This window comes from Haliotis rubra, unplaced genomic scaffold (assembly GCF_003918875.1).
Source record: "Haliotis rubra isolate DU_JTF1 unplaced genomic scaffold, ASM391887v1 Scf201, whole genome shotgun sequence".
Classification (NCBI taxonomy): domain Eukaryota; kingdom Metazoa; phylum Mollusca; class Gastropoda; order Lepetellida; family Haliotidae; genus Haliotis; species Haliotis rubra.
In genome coordinates, this window is record NW_025766015.1 from 739,377 (window position 1) to 756,434 (window position 17,058).

The 17,058-nt window shown below is 39.0% G+C and overlaps 1 protein-coding gene across 7 annotated transcripts in view; it reads right to left on the minus strand.

The window, feature by feature from the left end:
• LOC124275700 (transcription factor SOX-13-like) overlaps positions 1 to 17,058 on the minus strand; it is a 262,079-nt gene that overhangs the window by 87,551 nt on the left and 157,470 nt on the right. The gene's annotated exons all lie outside the window — the stretch shown is intronic.

Here is a 17,058-nt window from a genome sequence, read left to right on the forward strand (position 1 = left end):
TCACAAAAGATAAAAGAAAATGTCACAAGAGCAGCCATTAAATTTATGGTCCCTTTCTTTTCACAATTCAATAAATAACAAAAAAAAATTGAACTGTTGAACCACGGTTGAGTTCCTTTTTTTCTTTCTTGATGTAATAATATTCGTGGCATTGTGTTCAATAGGCTTGTCAATGGATGGTTGGCCTACCGCGATTCGAGCTCAGCTTGCCAGATCAATACTGAAAGCAGTATTGTGTCCGCAATATCTTTAACTGTATTGCCATACACATAAAAGGTGTATATAAAGGCGCATTGAGAGGCGTAAAATGGAACATTAGCACAATGAGAGCAACAATCATGTCAGTGATACAATAAGTCAAGCTTCTTTCTACGGAATAATAGCGGCACAGATAACCCCCGTTTCCCACACCACTATTCAGTGCAGCAATATTGGACACTGTTACCGGGGAAAGTAGCTATGCAAATTCCAAGGTTAAATGGCACAAATGGGTATCCTTAATTTTGAATACAAAATATTCTCTTCACGCTTAACTTGTGAAAGAATTTACTGAAAGGGTTTTCAGAAAGAAATTGCCAAGCAGGCAGGATAACTGACACAGTTTTTACAATAACGGTTATTCTTTGGACAATTCTATAGCTGGGCAAAATAGAATGTCACTCATGGACAATCAAACCTTCGCCCACAGGAGGTTAGAATTTTACTGACTGCAATGGATTTTTCGAGAATACTTTTGTCAGGAGAGAAAATTTCATGTAACGATTGATATTGTAAAAGTTGTCCAAATATCATATGCATATAGCTAAATAAAAAGAGAATTAACAAATATGAAAAATGGAATGGTTTACTTAATTCTTCAACTTTTTAATACTTAAATCAATATCTAAACATGATCTACTTATCAGGAGCTAGCAGAGGCTTGCCCATATGGCAAAGCCATTACCAGTTGTCATATGGCCAGTATATTGTATTAAATGTCTTTCCCACATTGAAGCATTCCACTGGTCATTAGGAAAACAGTATCACACAATCTGTGATGACTACAGCTTCCTTAAGGAGCTTCATGGGAGAAGTGCACTGTTAGTTCAGTTGAATGTACTGGTCAAAATATGACTACAGAACAAGATGGACACAAACGATCTGTTAATTAGGCGATAATCAGACAAACAGGGGCGGAGGAATGAATTAACAGAGGTCCCTAATGTATACTAAACTTCAGCCCTTTGAGCTGTGGCTTTGAACTTGGTCATATGGTGTTTCTAGGAAGACTATAGTTATATGGTTCATATAGATATGGAACACAAAAATTCATTGCCTATTCAAGGCCTTTTAAAGGCCTCTCAAGGCATAGAACTGTCATTTCCAAGGCAGGGTTTCAGCCTTTTGTCTGTCAATATTATTTTAAACCAGAATACTACATATAAGTCATAAGACCTAAAAAGCAGGATGTGCATCACAAATTTTCAAAATAATTTATTTTCAGAACCAACAAATATAACAAATCAATCATTAATTCAAATAGTCTGTTAACAAGAATATATTATTTTGTACAAACTTTCAATGTATAGGGCTCTTTAGCATTTTAGAGATTTTCAAGGCTTTTCAAGGTCAGCATTATTAAAAATCAAGGCTTTTTAAGAGTAAGCTGTAAATTCAAGGTGCTTACAAGTCAGCACGCCCTTGCTTAAAGTATGAGAGGAGATATGGTCTTGATAGAATAAAGGTCTCTTGGTACATATATTATCTCCAACGTTTTGGTCTTTAACTCTTCTAGGACATTACTATTTCTACAAAGTGATGTCATAAATTAATAATGTTTGTAGATTTACGAAACTTAGAGTTCATATCACTGAAATCTTTATCATGTTATTTTCCAAAAAGAATATTAAACAGCTCAAATTAATTCCCAGACTTTGTGCTTCAAAATGTGGTTAATAACACAGCATTAATATTTGTTTAATGACTTTAAAGAGTACTTCTGGAGTTCTATTTTCGTGCCAGTGTCAAACATAAGGAAACTCACAGAGATTTAAACATGTAATTAGCTCTTTTCAAATCTACCAAGAAGCTATCAAATTACAAAATCATAAACACAATTTGCATCACTGTTTTGCCTTTTCCGCCCACAGGAGTCTGTTTCGGGGAATAATCGTGACTGGTTGTCTTCTGTCCTTGATGTTATATGTTCACAAACCGCATCTTTTTCCAAATTTTCAATTTTCTACACTTGCCAAATTAAATACATATAACTCTGGATTTCAAAATATAACCTAACATTTTAAACTTTTTGTTCATATTAATTTACATTTTATAAATAACACATTTTTCAGTGGTCTAAAGTTTGTAGAATAAACATTTCACTACGACTTGATATGTCGACAATTTGTGTCTCTGATTAAGAAGGACAGGAAATGGTGCTGTGTTCTTCCGAAATGTCCAATCAAAATAGTCTTGACAGTTCAACATCCACATGAGATGAGGAAAATGTTATTTTTCACGTCTAAAATGTACAGCACCATGGACAGAACATGGTACCCCAAGGTGACGACTTCCACCCATGTTCTTTCAGCTTAAAAACTTCTTTGACATAAATGAAAAAAAACCTTTGACATAAATTAACTTTGGTTACCGGTATATGTTCAAGCTTGAGCCTGCTTCCCGTGCCGATTTCCTTGCACATGTCATAATACAAACTCAAGTGAAATATGACTGGCAGATGACTGCTTGTACATCTCACGACTCTACCTTTTCCAAGACTTGTGCCACTTTTTCCTTTTCCTACGATTCGAGTAAACAGGTCAAATTAATAGAATTTCATTCTCGATACATTAGCTGACACACCTGTCAAGCGCTCTCAGAAAAATTAACTTCATTTTTATATGTTTTTGAAGGCCTACAAGGCTTCTGGAATTGCTGCATGATAGTACGTGTTACGGTGATGAGGATCATTGCCTTTATCAATCAGATGAAGCTACACTCTGTTACACAGGCTGTGCACATCATGGTAGTAGTTGTGAGTTTAGTTTTACGCCGCACTCAGCAATATTCCAGCTATATGGCGCCGGTCTGTAAATAATCGAGTCTGGACCAGACAATCCAGTGAGCAAAAGCATGAGCATTTGAAGTTTGGATTTAGTATTTTGGTGTCTGTTTGTCTACATTATTGTCTATTCTCCAATTTCATCCTCATTTTCCATATTACTAACACATCCTCTGTATCACCACTCCTTCATCCATAAAAGCACCCATCCTCCATATCAGCCTAGCGGTTAAAGCGTTTGCTCGTCACGCCGAAGACCCGGGTTCGATTCCCCACATGGGTACAACGTGTGAAGTCCATTTCTGGTGTCCCCTGCCATGACACTGCTGGAACATTGCTAAAATAAAACTCTCTCATTCCATATCATCTTCTGCATAACCACCCTATTCTGGCTCATCGTGCCCTACCCTCACCATCCATACCCCACCCTCCATCTCATTACCTCCTCTTATCATCGACACCCCACCCTCCTTCTGACTACCTACCCTCGAAACCCTACCATCGTCACCAATACCCTACTGGTCCATCCACAGCATCCCAAGAGCATCAGGAAGGGGTCGGCTCACATATTTTACTATAATACTTAAACATGGGACCAATCACTTTAAAAAAAACCACAAACACGTGTTGCACATATTCAGCAATATGTTACCCATTACAAAAATTGAAAACATTCATTAAATAAAGATCTGATTATTTTTTTTCGACACTCACCAATAAACACACAATATAAGAGTATTAAAATGCAATTAAACTGGAAACAAAACATAGAGAAATATAAGGTTTACAATCTCTGTACCAAGTGAGCCTCGTCGGAGTGTAGGGTATTAAGTGGGATGTGTTTTTCTCAGAGACAAAAAGTCATTAAATACTGTTTATTGTTTACACGTTGCACACAACAGAGACGACGATTACCCAGAGATGCATCTACATCTGCATCGAGTCTGTGCATCATCACCATATGCACAAATAATTAAACACTCTCATGTTTTGTGTCTCCAACACATCTTTTCAATTCTCACACAGCAGGATATTAATGTTCTTGTTACCATATTGTTTCGTTTTCATATTCCTACTGTTATGACTCAAAAGGATTTGATATTTCATTTAAATTTCCAATGAGCATATTAGTCTGTATTTTACCATTTTCCTTTTAATTTCTGCAACAATTACAAAAACCGATAAATCATTAATTAATGTTTTTTCCAATAGTTGCTAGAACACTGCATAAGTAATCATGTTTGAATTCTGGTTAAAAAAATCACATTTAAATAATGGATGCTGTTGCAGGGAGTGTTCACCTTCCTTATTGGATGTTGGTGTTCCACACCTGACCTACACATTACTAGGTCAGAGTTCAACCCAGCCATTATGATCACCTTAACAAACCAGGAACAAACCACCTCCACTCTATTATCCCCGCTCCCAAACTCTCCCAAACCCACATTCTGCTAACCCCATGCCCTACGATCACCACATTAACCACCCTCCACTCTCCGAAACCCCATATTCTGCTAACCCTACACTCTACCATAACCAATTTAATGCTCGCCTCCACACTCACATTCTCCCCCAAACCCAACATTCTGCTAACCCCACACTCTACCATAACCACCCTCCCATTTAATGCTCACCTCCACTCTCCCAAACCCAACATTCTACCATAACCAATTTAATGCCTATGCTCTGCCACTCACCACATTTAACAACCCTCCACACTCCCAAACCCCACATTCTGCTAACCCCACACTCTACCATAACCACTTTAATGCTCACCTCCACCATAACTTTAATGCTCACCTCCACACTCCCAAACCCAACATTCTACTAAACCTATGCTCTGCCATCACCACATTAACAACCCTCCACACTCCCAAACCCCACATTCTGCTAACCCCACACTCTACCATAACCAATTTAATGCTCACCTCCACACTCCCAAACCCAACATTCTACTAAACCTATGCTCTGCCATCACCACATTAACAACCCTCCACACTCCCAAACCCCACATTCTGCTAGCCCCATGCTCAACCATCCTCATTTTGCCAACTTCCTCCTCTTCTCTTAAATCCAAACTGTAGCAACCCAACCTTCTAATAGTTTCAAACCCCCATTCTACCAAAGTCTAACTAGGTTGATAGAATCTCACAGACTACCAACATCTAACCAGTTCTACCAATGCCCCCCACTACCAACACTCAACCACTTCTCTCACCAGCTCCCTGCTCTACCCTACTCTTTACCAGCCTCAACCCCCTCTCATAACACCACAGCCAACAACCACAACCAACCTCTACAACCCCTCTCTTCCCTCTACCTGCATACAACCCTTCTTTACCCTCTACCTGCATACAACCCCTCTCAACCCTCTACCTGCATACAACCCCTCTCTACCCTCTACCAAATACAACCCTTCTCTGCCATCTACCTGCAAACAACCCTTCTCTACCCTCTACCAAATACAACCCTTCTCTACCCTCCACCTGCATACAACCCTTCTCTACCCTCTACCAAATACAACCCTTCTCTACCCTCTACCAAATACAACCCTTCTCTACCCTCTACCTGCATACAACCCTTCTCTGCCCTCTACCAAATACAACCCTTCTCTACCTCTATGCATACAACCCTTCTCTACCCTCTACCTGCTACAACCCTTCTCTACCTGCAAACAACCCTTCTCTACCCTCTACCAAATACAACCCTTCTCTACCCTCTACCAAATACAACCCTTCTCTACCCTCTACCTGCAAACAACCCTTCTCTACCCTCTACCTGCATACAACCCTTCTCTACCCTCTACCTGCATACAACCCCTCTCTACCCTCTACCAAATACAACCCTTCTCTGCCATCTACCTGCAAACAACCCTTCTCTACCCTCTATGAATACAACCCTTCTCTATCCTCTACCTGCATACAGCCATTCTCTACCCTCTACCAAATACAACCCCTCTCTACCATCTACCAAATACAACCCTTCTCTACCATCTACCAAATACAACCCTTCTCTACCATCTACAACCCATCTCTATCCTCTACTTGCATACAACCATTCTCTACCCTCTACCTGCATACAACCCCTCTCTACCTCTACCAAATACAACCCTTCTCTACCATCTACCAAATACAACCCTTCTCTACCCTCTACCAAATACAACCCCTCTCTAACCTCTACCAAATACAACCCTTCTCTACCCTCTACCAAATACAACCCTTCTCTACCCTCTACCAAATACATCCCTTCTCAACAAATCCCACGCCTCATTTAAACCAGCACAAACAGCTACTTGGCATTTCTTCCACAAATCCATTCCCAGCAGACACCAAAACCCCTTTTACGAATACCAACTCCAGATAACCCCTCTACCCACCTCTCCTTGCCACCCCTTCCTACAGTCGCTGTATACAGCACCCCACTGCATGGTCTACACAGAAGGGCAGCCTGTCTCGCAACCCCTGAACAATATCTCCCCTTCAGCTCAATCCTTCTTCAAAGCTTTAGCCCTAAATAAAGCAAGTCTAGATTTTGGTGGGTCTCCTATTCAGTTAGTCTGTCATACAGACCCTGAAACAAATATATCCAAGAAATTCCATGCAAGTTTAGAATATGTGGCAAGTCTGAAAATGAAAATGAAGAAAGTCTCAGGGCTCTTTTTCATTATATATTTTTTTTTTACTATGAACTTTTTTTTCGGTAAAATATGTTCATTTCAGAGACTGGTTGTTAGTCTACTATTCAGTATAAATACCATTATCTATTCCTATCAAAATTACGCATTTCAGAGACCAAACGTTAGTCTACAGAGTGTTGGCAGGATGGAATAGGGCTTTCAGCTATAATCTGACCCCTATCCTTCCATGAGGGCCCAAGTTGCATGATACAATCTCACCACCGCTGATAGCAACCCCCTCATAATACTTCCCTTAAGACAGAATTACATATACCACATCAATAAATTACTCATTACGCATGATACACACTCTTCTTATCCAATAAACATACATTATCTGTTTCAGCAAACAACACTTGTGCTATTTTTTAGACAGCCAAACATATTTATTTTCTTTGAGAACCAGCAGAACTATAAATAAATCCCATTACATTTTACAATGTGTTAATATCTCAAAATGAATCGGAAACGGAACAAAAAATCAGATTCGTTCCAGCATCTAAGTATAGGTCAGGAGAACAGTTGTGTATTTACCTGCAAGACAGCTAGCCAGCCTGCAAGATACACCTGTAATTAACCTGCACAGGTAGCAACTTACAACACATCATTACAGTGGAGAGTGTAAACACGCTTTACCACTAGTAATTAACAGAAATGCTTTTTACCTGAAAACAATGTCACTGAGTACGGTAGGCAAACATCAACACCAAATCTCAAGTGGCCATATATACATAGGTACTTTAAACAGTTCTTCCTCAGCAGATTCGTCTTGTGTTACAGGGAAGTTTCAGAAGCAAGTGGATAGAGAAAAGCTTTGAGGAGGTTTTATTGGCTACGACAAAGAATTCATTTCTCATCTCAGATAATTCTGGCTGTAGAGCGGTGTCATCACTCAGTAATGTTAAAAATGTCAGGATATTATATACCTTTAAGGAATCAGTAAGAAATATGACAGATAATCTTAAAGGCCATTGAACCATTCTGTGTTCACTCTGGCATCCTAAGGACATGGCCTTATACTTGTATGTGAGAGGATGTGTGTTCTGGATTGTTACCAGTCCTGGTAGATGAGATCAAGCCTGGATGAGACAAACCAGTGGTTGATAGTCTGAGCATCTATCTAAGCCATCATGGCAACAATTGATGTTTAACATTCCAGTTCACAAGCTGTTCACATCTGTGAACAATGTACCAGTTTACAACCAATAAACACATATATTTATGGATAATGTACCAGTACCTTATCTGTTCATCGATATGTTAATCACAATATTCTAGGAGAGAATCTACTAACCTTGACCTTGCGCCAATAGTCCACATATATCCTAACAGATACACTAGACATGAAAATTGTCCACATATTTGTTAACAGATATACCAGACTTGTCAACAGTCCGCAAATTCTCTAACAGATATACTATACATGAAAAAATGTCCACACACATGTTAACAGGTACACTGGACATACCAACAGTCCACACACGTTAACGGATACACCAGACTTGCCAACAGTCCACAGACATTAACAGATAAACTGGACACATCAACAGTCCACATACTTGCTAACAGTTACATCACAGACAACTGCCAACAGTCCACACACATGTTAACAGATAAACTGGACATACCAACAGTCCACACACATGTTAACAGATAAACTGGACATACCAACAGTCTACACACATGCTAACAGGTACATCACAGGCAAGGTGCCAACAGTCCACACACATGTTATTAGGTACATCACAGACAAGGTGCCAACAGTCCACACACACATGTTAACAGTTATATCACCGACAAGGTGCCAACAGTCCACAGACATTAACAGATATACCGGACATACCAAAAGTCCACAGACATTAACAGATATACCGGACATACCAAAAGTCCACATACATGTTAACAGTTACATCACCGACAAGGTGCCAACAGTCCACACACATTAACAGATACACCACAGACAATATCCCAACACATATGCATGAGTAATCAGTCAACTCTACAGCCGGCCCAATCTACTAACACTCCTCCACCATTTGTTCAACAGGTGCAGGGACATATTGATTGGTTCGCAAGCTGCTGAGATCCCAGCAGCTTAGTCCATCGCTTGATCATTGATACATATTACTACTGATGATTTTGACATGGCGGACAATCTCTCAAAATATCAATTTTGATTTGCTAACCTGTTATGCAATGTGGAAAAGCGAGGCAATCCATCTGAAGCACTAGTGGTTGAATGATTGACGTGGCTGTGTTATCAATTAGAAGCTTTCCCACCACATTCTGTCAGAGGTTTCAAGAATGGAAGGGAAGAGGAAATTTGATGCCGAAAATCGTCCAAATACACATGATCAACACAAACTTACAATACGCCTTGAAAAAGTCGAGGAGCAGAAAGGGTGCGAGTGTTGGACGTTGGCTGGAGTTGGATATTGGCCTAATGAGCAGTCTGATATGCCAGAACTGGAACCCATAGCTTCTGATTAATGACACTTTAATATCCTGCATTCGTTTTTACCACATTTCACTCCAATGCATCATTTTCAACAGCATGTCTGTAAAACAATACTTTGTGAGCAAACAAAAGAATCTGAAATTGAAGGATTACATCAACACAAAAAAGCGACAGGACAGAAAAGTGAGACTTGATGATACAAAAATTTCATTTTTTTTATCCGTTTTGATTTGTTTTCAATTTTGAAAAGACATTCATTTCTAATGAACAGAAACACTCTGATTATTTGTACTCCAGCGTTCAACTGGGCATAAACAAAAGGCAGTCATGCACAACATGTCTAATATAAGAAAACAATGAGTAATTGTTTTCATTGGCCACTTTTTCCATACCACAACCGTCATTGCCTTAACACATGTACGTGAACAATCGGCTAGTTTCTCTTCAAAACAATTCCCGAACATGTCTGCATTATACATCAAACAACTGCTACAAACAAGAAATCTGTAAAACTCATCCAAAATTAATTCGACAAAAATGACCTTTCGCCACAACTCTAAAGAAAAGGAACCTTCAAGCCTAATCTAATTCCTATGTATATCGCACAGTCAATTATAACAAAATCATAATTAGTAATTATCAAAACAATGAACACTCCTAATTGCAAACAGACGTCTGTGATCAAGGTCACGGTTGAAAGGTAGGGAGAGACTGCAGGTTACAACAACGGGACTTAATGGCGTACAAAACACAGATGGTCTGATGTAAATAGAAGCAGATTAAGGACTTCCTCTTCTCTCACTGACATTAACTTGTTATTTACTGTTTTCTTTCCGTCCACCTTCTTCAACAAACACAACAAAGTTTGGGGAGAGGAGACAGAAATTAATGGGTCATTTAATAAAAACAGCAGATGCATGGAACACTACCCATCCCCGTGCTATTAGGTCCTATATCGCAGAGATCTGAGGCTATTAAAGAGGAAAAGAATAATTCCTATACGCTACAGAAGAGAAAAGGCACTGGTAGGAAACACGAAGCACAGTACACTGCGGAAGGAGGGAAGAGACAAAAGCATCCAAAGGCTTTTTTAACTCTCCCCATCTGTGGAGTAAGCTGTCAAATCACCGTGGTAACTGGCATGCAATAAATCTACATTATATATGAAAATAAACATTGCCAGCAAGTATAGAGACAGGATCAAAGCTAACAGACACAAGTATGTGGAATCGGTTTCCAGGAGCAGATTATGGACATACTTGCAGGTTCGGGTGAAGACAAGAGCGGGAAGCGAGATTGATACAAGGATTCATTAAGAGTATTTAAACTTGCCCAATGATATTAACACACAAAGGAAAGCTATCCCCCAGACTTTACCTTCTGAAACAAAGCAGAGAGAGCTCTTAGGGGATTGTTCATTCCCTAACACATAATAAAGCTCCAGCAAGCACCAACATAAAAGACTCCAGCAATGGCCGGACCAGAGCATATAAAATCTTAAGTTTCTCCCAAATTGAACACAGCTGAGAACAATTCTATTTGTTGTGGTTTCTGAAAGCTTTGAGGTCTTTAGCAGGTCTTGAGAAGCTGGTACCGATTGTTCCCACAAACACCAAGTGTATATAATGCAAATGTACTTAAGGGAAACTTCAGGTCAATGATTCTACCTCCTGTGCTCATCCAGGCCAATGAATCAAAGGGCACCTGTTTGCAAGCACACCAATGCCTTTACACACAAATGATTCTTCTACCCAGCTAGAAAAAATCCCAAGTGAATTTAGATCAAGCTATCACATGTTCATAATGGCTTCCTTCCCTGAACCCAAGCTGGAGAATGAATTTCAACTGCTTGAATTTTAATCTGGCGACAGAGGTCATGATAGGAAGAAGATGATTTAGCAGTGTAACTAACATGTACTTTCTTGTAGTCACCTCGAACATTAGAACCTTCTACAGCTTGAACCTTTTCCCTGTAAACGTATCTCCATTAAATGAGTATTTGAAGTGTTGAGGACATCTGTCTTGGGGGAGGTGATGATCTTATGATTAGAAGGCTCTGTGAACCATGGTAACGGAACATAATCCCAGAGCAAGGTGTACTGAGTTGCTTTAGGTTGCTGTGCCACCATATGTAGCCCCGGGTTTAGTCAGAACAATATAAAAACATCATGCCAGAGAATAGCCAGTCCTAATCATATGCTGAAACCGATTCAATTGGCGCAAAAGGCAATATTGTAATGAAAATTCTATAAATGGATGACTGAAAATCAGTAATAGTGTACAAGGCGTTTGCAAAAATGGCAAACTTTCACTGGTCTATTAGTTACACCACCATTCACAAAAATTGCATAAAAAAGTTTGCATTTTATGAAGGCAGCCTGAAAACAATTAATTCTTGACCAGACAATCTAGTGATTGTGAACAAATGCTTCACCAAAAGTGGAAAGGTTTATTTATTCAATTTTGGCTCTCACATTAAACTGTTTGTGTGTATATGACTAAAGCACCATCAAACCCAACTCACTCACTCACTCATTTCACCAACTTCAGGATCAAATTGTTACCAAGACAGTTTACTCATTGAAAATATTTTTGCCCCACAGTAGACGTTGAGTGATCATAACGCCTTAAACAAACTCAAAACTATGGAAGGTCATCATCATTCCTATCTCAGCTTCTGTTCGTTTCTTTGAAAAAGATCCTTAAATATTTGAATGATTTTTTCAACATTTAAAATAAATAAATAAATGTTCAATTTAGATGTCTTACGCAAATACAGTTCCAGCCCCTAACCATCAGGAACACCCACAAAACTCAACATCTCAAGACGTTCTGGAGAAGAAGTTTGAAACCAAAAACTTTCAAGACAGCAACAAGAATGGATGACAGACTCTCCATGACAAGCTTCAAGCCAAGGGCGCTAAAAACACTTGATATGAAATATATAAACCTGGTAAATGTTATACCAGGATTCATTAATCATTTTCATATGTACAGTTCGTATCTGTTATAGCAACAAAACAAAATGTGGAAATAATTTCAATTCATAGACATTCTGAAAATGTTATCACTATAAAACACTCCATTTGGGATGCAAAAACATCAAGATGCAGCAAATATCATCTTCCACCTCATCATAAGATGTTTAGATGTACAAAAAGACAAATATGGCTGTTCTCTCAAAGAATGCTTGGTATCAAGGAAGTATTTGAACATTACTTAACTAAAGAGGAAGGCTGAGGTGCTCGAATGCATCCCTATGTCAACCCTTCATCATCTGAAGCTATATTCCTAAGAACAATTATTTATGACTTTCGCACATACTACAGCTTGGTATAACTCACCACTGGATAAATAGAGTATACCTTTAGACATGACAGTATGTTCATTTTGTGCCTCTTTAGAATACATTATGAGATTGAAATAATGATTCATTGCAAAAAACTTCCTGTGTTTTGTGTTTAACAGATGTTGCCTTGTCCGTTAAAAACGAATGTTTAAAGATTTCCTACTCATAATGATCAGAAATGAACAGAACCACTTCAGAACAAATACACTGGTTGAACCTAGATGAATGGTTCTGATGATAAATGTAGTTTTTTCTTTGTTTAATTTTATCAAAACCTCAAAGAAAATCTCTAAATATAAGGTTTAAAGCAGGACAGAATAGGAACTGATATCAAAGTTTGTGATTTCAAATTACAAAACTGTATCATATTTTTCAGACTCCCTTCAACCTAAAAAAAATCCTTTTCAGAACATGTGCTGTACGCTGCTCATTATTTTTAGGACATGGATTCGAACTGAATTTCAACCTATGAAAAAGGCCGTCTTGAAGATAGCAAACTGTGTCATCATTTGATGTGGAAAAATTCTCCTTACATCTCACAGGCAACAAATTAGACAAAAAAGCAGCTCTTGATAACTTATGCTTGTGATTAAAGTGTGAAAACACTTGTTACATACGTACAATCTACACCTATCATGCAATTACATCGTGTTGTAATTAACTCATCATTAAAGTTGTAAAACCGAGCATCCCATCTCCTCTATCCTAGCCATTAGCTGAGGACTGCTTTCATCTCGGCCCAGAATTTTAACTTTTGAAGGTTTGTGTTGTTCAGATAACAGATTTATGGATTTATAGGTGTCAAGAGCGGTATCTCTACACACCCCTACACATGTTGATCTCACCGTCACGACAACCAGGCTGTGGACAGCGGGTAATTAAACAAGTAACATTATGTAATTGTTGCTGACAACTTAGTCCGTATATCATCCTGTCCCCAAAACTCTTCATTTAGCATCTCTTCACGTTAGAAGGATATCTAGTGGTCTAGTCGTTATCTGGAATCTGAAGGATCTCTCCTTCTGTCAGCAGGATCTCTCCTGGTGTCAGAAGGATCTCTCCTGGTGTCAGATGGATCTCTCCTGGTGTCAGAAAGATCTCTCCTGGTGTCAGAAGGATCTCTTCTCGTGTCAGAAGGATCTTTCCAGGTGTCAGAAGAATCTCTCCTAGTGTCAGAAGAATCTCTCCTGGTGTTATATGGAGCTCTCCTGGTGTCAGAAGGATCTCTCATGGTGTCAGAAGGATCCATACTGGGGATAGGACAGACACTAAAAACACAGGTTTCTCTACTGGTGTCACAATTATCTCTATAGGTTTAAGAAAAATCTCCACTGATATCATAAGGATCTCTATTCTTGTATCAGAAGCATCTATGCTGATACCAAATAGGCCTCTGCTTGTATGAGGAGGCCCTCTACTGGAGTCAGAAGGATCTCTGGACTATAGTCAGAAAGACTGCTATATTCATATCAAAAGGATCACTTCTTGGCTCAGAGGGCCTCTCTTCTAGTGTCGAAATGATCTGCATATAAGGATCTATATATTTGTGCCACAAGCATTATATAACTGTTGACAGAGGGATCTGCTATAGTGTGAGAATGATCTCCTGTCATTAGATAGATATAAAAAGTTGTCAGAAGGTGATCTTATCGTATTACAATGTTCTGACCAGTCCAGAGCTTAAAGAAAGTCCCAATATGTACCAATCAGATTCCATCCAGTGTAATTTTTGTAGCCCCAAAAGTTATTACATAGTTCTACCACTGGCGTCATATCCACCCATATTACCAGGCCCCAGCACCAACCATATTGTTATTCCACAAGAGGGCAATACTGAACCCATATATAAGTGCTGCTAATATTATGATGGTACCACCTCTGTTTTCCCCTAATATTCTTTGAAGCTTGTTCCTCTCCCTCTGTCAGCTGCCCCCAACTTCCTTCACTTTGATCCGCACACTAACTCATTATGTCTACTCCTTACTAGATTTTTATCTAGCATCAACCACCAAACCCCTCTACAGAGGCAATATGCGAACCTACAAAGACCGATTCTTCTTTTAAGTCACATGGGGAGAGCAAACATGGGGTAAGGTACTAGGAGAATTAATTATCACGCAGGAGGTACCAGGTCATCAGTTTGGAACAGTTGTTGTAACTTACTTTTATAACTTTGATGCGGCCATTTCAATATGATGACAATCTACAGCACAGATACGCAGAAAGGGATCCACTCCAGCTACCCAGTTGGACATCTTGGAATTAAAAATTATGCTCTTCAGACGAATCTTTGGTGTCTTCCTTTGAGGTCGAATCTACTTTCAGCCATTATCAAAGGTTTATTATAGAAAAACCCAAAATGGTTCAGGCACACTGAGAAAGAAAAACTTTTGTTGAAATAGTATTTTCATTTCCTGATGAATGCTGTTAATTATGGGGAGATTTTTTTACACAGGCGTTTTCATTGCTTCAACGGTGTAATGGAAATCTGGCTAGTCGCAAAGTTATCATCCAAAGAATGTAAAACTCCACCTTCATGTTTTATTGGAATCAAAAGACAGGAAGGGGAACTATTAGTTGAGCAGTTGAAACCCGTCCTAATCATCATTTATACTGTTACATCATATCAACAAAATACATAACGTGACTATAGTATCAGGCTCCACAAGAAGCCATGACTACAGATGTCAAAGATTTAAAAATGTTTGTAATTATGATCTCAGTGCTCTCACAGCGCCTCTTTTCTAACCAACCCTAGTCTCCCACCATTAAAAGTACCTTTTTCTTTTACACATCTCCCTCACTGCACTATTAATTATCCATCACATCAAGCACGTTCCTCCATATTGTCATCAATTTCCCTCTCCTCATCCCTCATGTAACGCATGTAACAAACAATCATCTCAAGATCCAGTTGCCATGACAACCCCATCCATCCTCAACACAAGTGAGTGAGTGAGTTTAGTTTTATGTCGAAATTTGCAATATTCCAGCTATATTGAGTCTGGACCAGACATTCCAGTGATCAATAGCATGAGCATCGATCTGCGCAATTGGGAACCGATGACATGTGTCAACCCAGTCAGCCAGCCTGACCACCCGATCTTCATCCATGTTAGTTCATTTTAACCCGCTTCTTCTTCACGACAAGCATGGGTTACTGAAGGTTCATTTTAACCCGGATCTTCACGCGCCTCTTACGACAAGCATGGGTTACTGAAGGTTCATTTTAACCCGGATCTTCACGGGTCTCAAAACAAGATATAATATAACAATCATCTAAAGATCCTGTCGCCATGACATCCAAATCCATCCTCAACTGAAGCTAATAAACCATCACATCAACTCACTTTAGATCATCTAACTGTATCACGAACCCCAGTTGAAATATTGTTTACAAATCCCTATTGAGGCCCTGATTTCTTCAAAGTTTCAGTTCAAATTTCAATGTTTGGTTTGCGAATTTGAAACAGCATTTCTAAACACCAAAACAACATCTACTGCACTTAAATAAGTTTGAGTTTAATATTGATTTCAGTATATTTCAGGAAATGCTTCTTGTTGAGTAAAACTTGAATAAAACCTCAAATTTAAGTTAAAACTCAGTTTGTTTTGAGAAATCAGGGTAACGTTAACTCATTCCAGGAAGAACTCACCCTGTTACTATGAACACGTCATCCTATACCCAACACAAACTCCAGCAATCTCTATACTCTCATCCTGTTAGATGTTACATAATATTTAACACCCCTTTAACACTCTTACCTGCTCCTTCTTTAAAACACACCCCAGCTAACACAACACACATTATGTAACCATCAAACCCCTACCTACCCCTAGTACACCCTCAAGTTCACCCTTATTTCCCACTTACCGTCAGTTCCATACCCGTCCACACTCCCTTCAGAAACCTTTCCTCCATTTGCGACAATACAACCAAGTCCACAAATGCAGTCTAATACACCCAAACTATAAACATCTATCTCTGAAGGAAACATACCAATCAGTGAAATGACTCCAAACAACAACAAATTCACCACCCAAAACAAAAATCACCACCCAAAACAACATATTCACCAACCAAAACAACAAATTCACCAACCAAAACAACAAATTCACCAACCAAAACAACAATTTCACCAACCAAAACAACAAATTCACCAACCAAAACAACAAATTCACCAACCAAAACAACAAATTCACCAACCAAAACAACAAATTAACCAACCAAAACAACAAATTCACCAACCAAAACAACAAATCACCAACCAAAACAACAAATTCACCAACAAAACCAACAATTTCACCAACCAAAACAACTGATTCACCAACCAAAACAACAAATTCACCAACCAAAACAAATTCACCGACCAAAACAACAAATTCACCAGTTCAGTTTGAACAGATAAATTTGGCAATCATTTAGTACGAGTAAAAACCTGCCCCATTGGTTGCATGAAGACCAATAGTTGCCTCAGTCCGCCTTAGGTTTCATGTACATTATGTAAGAAGCAGTCTGTTTCTCCCCCCTGACA